The sequence below is a fragment of the Sus scrofa genome, chromosome 16 (genome assembly GCF_054392235.1).
Source record: "Sus scrofa isolate SSC_HxYL_T2T_F1_AM1 chromosome 16, Sscrofa_HxYL_maternal_Yorkshire_Landrace_v2.0, whole genome shotgun sequence".
NCBI lineage: Eukaryota > Metazoa > Chordata > Mammalia > Artiodactyla > Suidae > Sus > Sus scrofa.
The window spans coordinates 20,012,913-20,020,160 of NC_139398.1; positions in this window are offsets into that span (position 1 = coordinate 20,012,913).

Consider the following 7,248-nt stretch of genomic DNA (forward strand, 5'->3'; position numbering starts at 1 on the left):
GTGACCAGCACTTTTTTCCCTGGTGATATTAGCCTCATTAAAGTGCAACAATAAACTTAGTCTGAAAAGAGAGGAAGGCACTCTCCATTTTTGGTGTTTCACTGTTTTCAAACGATTGTGCTTCCAGTTTCAGAGGAATTGTTTTTAAAAAAAATAGTTCCAATATTTTTAATTTTTTTTTAATTTGATAATTTGTTTTATGCAAAAGCCTGCAGACAATTGAGCCAAAGAGTAAGCATAAGGAGACTCAACTTTCCCCAGAGTCCTTTCTCTTGAAAGCTCAGGGAAGTTTTATTGGCTCAAGTTTTACACATAAATCCTGTTGGAAGCACACTTTCTTATGAAGTTCTTCGGTTATGATTACCTGGGAGGCCTCCATAAAATTCATAATTCAGGTGTGATAATAACTACCTATAAAATATATTTTAAATTAAAAAAAGGTGAAAGTAGATAAGAAGTTATCAACAGAGTAAAGTGGTTGGGTAGGAAGTGAGCAGTGGTAGGAATGTCCATGGGGACAAATGATTTGGTTGTATGGAAACAAAAGTAAGGAAAACTCAGGTGGATGGGGGTAGGTTTAGGAAAGAGAGATATTGACTTTACTGAGCTGATATCATTGTGTTGGAGGGAAAGCTCTCCTGTGGGGTTAGAATCTTAACAAGACCAGTAGGATGCAGTGCACTCAGCATCCAGATTGAATATAGCTGTCAAGCTGAACTGATGATGAAATTGAGTTTTCCTTTGATAACTGACAATTGGAACTAGCTCTAGCCACAAACAATGACCTCACAAGAAATAAAAGTACTTCACAGTCTCTGCCAGAGATGAGGCTGTGTGGCTAAAACTGAAAAGATCAAGCCTTCGTTGGACCTAGCAAGCTATCTGTGATTACATACCATAGACTTTCATGATATGATTGGAACAAAGCCAGCTTGCCGTCAAAAAAAAAGTGTAAAAGAGCAATGCCAGTAAATAAAAATCTTTAAAGAAATATGGTTGGATATAGACACAAACTTTTTTTCTCTTTAATAGTCAATTATATTTATTTACATTTTATTAGTTTAACAATGACTCCAATGAAGCAAAAGCCTACTTAGAAACTACTGTTATATATTAAAATAAAAAAAGTGAATTAAAGTATATTAATAGGAAGATTTAAGTAAAATGTTAAGCTTTTAAATTTCTATATCTTTCAAACCAGTCACAAGTGTTTATTTGTAGTGGTTATGTTTTAATATTCATAAGGGTAGGCCCATGAAAGATATTAAATCTTGAGTATTTTAGAATAAATATGTTTAAGCAGATGACTTACTGTTATCTTTTGAAACAGATATTAATTTTTCATGATTTTTTGTTAAAATAAAAACATTTTACTACTAAGTATATTAAACCCCTTTTATCTTTGAAAAATATATGTATTTAAACAGCTTTATTGAAATATAATTTGCATAAAACATACCTGTTTTAAGTATATAATGCAATATTTTTATTATGTTTATAGAGTTGTACCATCATAAACACAAGCTCACTTAGAACATTTCCATCACCCCAAAAATAAACCTCATGTGCATTATCAGTCTTTCTCTTCTCCCCTTACTAATCCTCAATCCCTGGCAACCATGGCTTTGCATTCTATCTCTATAGATTTATCTATTTTATATAAATAAAATCTAGAAATGTTAAATGTATAGAATCATATAGTAGGCAATACTCTATAACTGGTCCCTTTCATACGGCATAATTTTTTTTTTTCTTTTTAGAGCTGCACCCATGGCATATGGAAATTCCCAGCCTAGGGGTCGAATTGGAGCTACAGCTTCCAGCTTACACCACAGCCACAGAAATGCCAGATCCAAGCTGTGTCTGCAGCCTACACCACAGCTCCTGGCAACACCGGATCTTTAACCCACTGAGTGAGGCCAGGGATCGAACACGCATCCTCATGGTTCCTGGTCGGATTCGTTTCTGAAACTCCCCACATGGCGTAATCTTTAGCATTATAACAGTACTCCATTCTTTTTATTTGCAAATATTATTCTCTTGTATGCATATAACCACATTTTATTCATACATTCATCAATTGATTTCTATTTCTTAATTATTATGCACATTCTTGTAAAAGTTTTGTGTCGATGTTTTTTATTTCTCTTGAATAGGTATCTAGGAGTGGAATTGTTGACTTATATGGTAACTATATATTTAATAGAGATCATTTTTTTGACCAAATTTCTTTCTGTAAAATTACAGAAAAAGGAAATCACTCTCCCCCAAAATCTCCAGAAAATTTTTCCAAGAAATTTTAGAGAACATTTTCAATTATCGATAGAAATCTTCATCTACTTTTGAAATTAAAAAAAAAAAAGAAAACTAAAGAATCGATGAAGAAACAGTGAGTTTCACATTTAAGACGGTAGCTTCTGCCAAACTCATTTTTTTTGTCAAAATAGCATTTGTACTTACTGCGGTTCTCTGAAAACCTAAATGACAAAAATGATCATGTAAGGTAGTAATTTTGTAATTTTTTGGCTGAGTGGCCCTGAGTCTATTGGCACCCAGCAGTGAGGAAAATGATTTATAAACAGCCACATCATATGCCAGGCCAAAGTTCTTGCATTGCCTCAAACTTTAAAAGTGTTGCAAAAGTGTTAGTGTGACAAAGATTTTCTATTTTTGATCAGTTTTTACCAAACTCAATTTAAAAGTTAACTTTTTAAAAATAAAATTAATGTCATTATGTTGCTACTATTACTTTTGTATATTATTATTGATTTCTTAAAAAAGCCTCTTGAAGGGGTATATAAAACAAAAGGGCCAAATGATTTTTTAATATCCATACATTTAAAGGCATTTCAAAGTAAATCTCTTTAGGTTGGAAGCTTAAAAATGTTTTACTTTATAAATATATATGTACAGTTTTATTAAATGAAGAATTATTATTGTCCTCTTAATAGATTTCACAGAAATGACTGAATAACCACAAACTAAGGCCACTGGAGAGAGATTCTGGTTACCTAATTCTATGTGTTCAGTTAAGAGGAGTCATATCTCCCTTTAGAGTTCTTTTTTTTTTTTTTTTAATTTTAGTAAATCTATTTACATTAGCAATGTGAATAGAAAGAAAAAAATGTTTTCTTATTTTCTCCATGCTTCAGTCATAATTTGTTATCTTAAAATACATTATCCTGGGAGTTCCTGTACTGGCTCAGCGGAAACAAATCCACCTAGTATCCATGAGGATGCAGATTCTATCTCTGGCCTTTCTCAGTGGGTTGGGGATCTGTCGTTGCTGTGAGCTGTAGTGTGGGTCACTGAGGCATCTCAGATCCCGAGTTGCTGTGGTGTGGTGTAGCCCAGCAGCTGTAGCTCTGATTTGATCCCTAGCCTGACAACTTCCATGTGCCATGGGTGTGGCCCTAAAAAGCAAAATAAATAAATAAATAATAAATAAATAAAATATATTATCCTACTTTTCAATAAACTACAAAGTTCCATTTACTGTTAACCTAATTTTGAGCCATATGTGTGAACCAGAATATAATCTTTCTTACCTAATGTAATGGAACAGGTAACTGATAGAGATAAAACATTAATCCAGAATGATCTGATACCAAAGCACGCATGCTTTTACAACACCAAGAGCCTTCTCATTTGAATTCAGTTGTGTTAAAAACAAATGCTTCGTCCATGGAGTGCATGATTTTATGCTACGTGTTAAGGGAACAAAGTGGAATACCACACTTTCTGCTCAAGAGGAGACTACAGCCAACTGGGAGAGATGAAATTCATTGTTGAGTGTAATTACAATACAAAGTGGCAAGTTCCAAAATTTAGGCATATGTACATTGGAAGAAAGATGTGAATCACCATACTTAGGCCATGGAGAAAGAAGTTTGAAGAGAGTTCTTTTAGCAGAAAGTATTACCTGTTCTGGGAATTGTGGGTGGAAGATATGCAAAGGAACTTAAAGTATGGGACAAAGAAACAATATGCTATATACAGATTAGTGATAGGAAGCTCAGAATCAAGGAGCCATGCATTGTAATGTGATCTGATACAAACAAGCTGGAATGACTCGCCTAGCTAGATCACAACATTTCTTACTTTTCTTGAAGACAGGTGAGTTCTTAGCTGCAAGGGAGAAATGTAATCTTGTGAAAGTCTGAATATCAAAGATGGAAGTTGTTGCAAGGGTCTGAACATAAAGTGAAATTTGTCCCAGAGTTCCCGTCTGATATTTATGTTTGTATTTAGATGAGATATATGATTTAGTTTGAATTTCAAAAGTGATGAAAACTGATCTGAGGATTATGTTTTTCAAACAGAAGAGAGAAATGATCAAGATTGAGAAGAAAACAACATCCTTTCAAATTAAAGAACAAGGCTAAGTGGCTGAGAAGCATTTAGGACGTAGCCAGGGACAGGCATCTCAAAAGTGATGATGTTGTTGATCAGAGTGTTGATGACAAACCCTTCGAATGCAATGTGGACTCAGACCAGTATCATGGAGGCACCATACTGATGAGAGGGAGAACTGGATCCTATTCCTCATTAAATCTTCAAGAGTTGTAATATAAAAACAATGCCTATGTATCTTCAAACTCATCCAGTTATATACATGAAATATCTACAGCTTTTTGTATATCAATTATATCTCAACATATTGAGTTAACATTATTAAGATTGAACCCCAATTTTTCTGATACTAATTCTTTATAGTCATTGATTTCCTTGAAGAAACCAGTGCCTACTGATCACTAAAGACTTTCTTAAATGTTTCTTACTTTCTTCCTTTAACTCATAATTTATTCCCATCTTGTTCCTGGGTTCTCTCTCTTCTTGACATTTACTTACTTCAAAATTCTTTATTTCAGATCCAGTGTTATATTCTAACATGTCTTCCAACATTTCTGGTTTATCCTTGAATCCAAAGCATCAAAATTTCAGAGTTCTCAGTCAACAGGTTAAGAACTTAGATGCTATCTCCATGAGGATGTGGGTAGGTCACAGATGAAGGTTGGATCCGATTTGCTGTGGCTGTGGCTATGACTTAGGCCTCAGCTGCAGCTTGATTCAACCCCTTGCCCAGGAATTGCCATATGCCACAAGTATGGCTATAAAAAGAAAAAATAATAAAGTGCCAAAATTTCAATGATTTTAAGTAGAAATTTTTACAGAGATAGTTGTAATATGATGTCATACATTATATAATATATGACATATACATGCTTTATAATGGCTTTTATGAACATATGGGTTTTATGCTGCTCATGAACAATTTCCATTTGTCTCAAGGTTTTTTTGTTAATAAGCTTTTTTCTACTTTTGACACTCAATTCCAAACAGAGATAGTCACATTAAATGCATTAATGGTAATTATAGATATTGGGGTTCTTTTGGCATGGGGAAGTTCCTGGGCCAGGATTTGAACCCAAGCCACAGCAGTGACAATACCAGATCCTTAACCCACTGAGCCACTGGGGAGCTCCAAATATTATGATATTTTTACCTTTTTTGGTCATATTTCTTAACATGAACACAAAACACCTGCAAAAAAAAAAAAAAAAAAAAAAAACTCTGGAACAGATCCTATAACCTTAGAACTTGAGGCGGGAATGTGAGAATAAATGGATGCCTTGATATGATTTTCTGCATATATATTTTATTTCCTTCAAAAAAGATTCATAGCTTTTGTAAGATTTCCAAAAGGGTCTGTAACCCAGCCCTTTGATTCTCTTTTGAGGAATTCCAGAAACTGCATTGGTTTATTTATTTATTCAATCATTTATATATTATTCAATTAAAGAATAAATACTCCAGCTATATTTAAACATTTTAAACTTATAAAGTACTTCACGGCAAAATTCCTCAATATATTTCTTTTAGAAAAAAAATCAAAGCTGTTATACTAAAGGTGAATACTAAATTCTTCCAACTTGCTTTTTCTTTCTTTTCTCTCTGTTGGAATCTGGCAATTCTACTCGAATGTCATTGAGATCACAGCAATTAGCCTTCTTTTATTGCAGAACAGATGCTCTAAGTGTGGGGTTCATTCAACATGGGTTAGTATTGAGATATCACAGCTGTTGTAATTTAATTCTGGTGAGGTCAAAAAGCTTCATCGTTATCTGTTCAAAATATTCATAAAATATAATAAAACTTACACATATTTCCAATTAAATTGAGCTTCACTGAGTCATAGCACATTGTAAACTCTACAATCTTCCTCCGTCACATATGGTAGCGTGGGTGATAGTTTGACAAGTCAATATTCATTCCCACAATTACAATCTGAAGGGTTTTATTTGTATACATAACAATCATTACTGTTTGATTTTATTGCAATACTGAGAACGGTTGATTGAAAACAGCAGGAAAGATATATTTCTGCATTGCTGTCTTATTTCCAGACAATGGACACTTTGAGAACCTTTCAACATAACCATATAATTTGAATATTTCCTGTTAACCACAAAAAATAATTAACATTTCTAAAAACCTATCATGTTTGTTATTCAACTCTCTAAATTAGAGAAAAGTCAGTAACTAATTTTGGACAATACCAGTTTTTGTCCAAATAGGCTGTTTGTATGATGAGTTTCCACAAATGATTAATTTCCATCTCAAAATAATAGCAATTGCTTTGAAATAGATCATTCCTAACCTAAATAAGTTAGTGCAATCCAATTTAGTGATTAGGATTGTTAAAATAATTGAATTGACTTTGCAATTTTCTGGTTATTTCAGTTTTAGCCACTGAATCTGATCCAATCTCTATTGACTCAATCAGTGTGTGACAAGTGGCTTATTACTGGAGCTGAAGGAACAGTTCTGTGTCTTTTAAGGAAGGATTACTTTCATCATTCTATGAGTTTTAGCTTTGTAGCACTATATCAATATCTATTACATATATGATATATGATATCTTATATCTATTGTTTATATGATAGAAATATAAAATTTAAAGATGTGACGAAGAAAGAAGATAAAACAGGGTCAAATACGCTATTAGCACATTCAAGTGCAGCATTTGGATATTGTTCATTTTGACACTAACAATAAGGGACATTTTTAAGAAAGCATTGTTGCCCTAAACTACTCTAAATGAGGTAAGCTGTCTAGGATGAGGGGTTAGGCTGTAACAGAATTGCTTGCAAAGAATTCTGAAATACTTACCCTTTCTTTCACCTCTCTCCTTCCCACAAGTATTGGTTCTTCCAGGCTTACTGTAACACTGGACATTACTTGTTT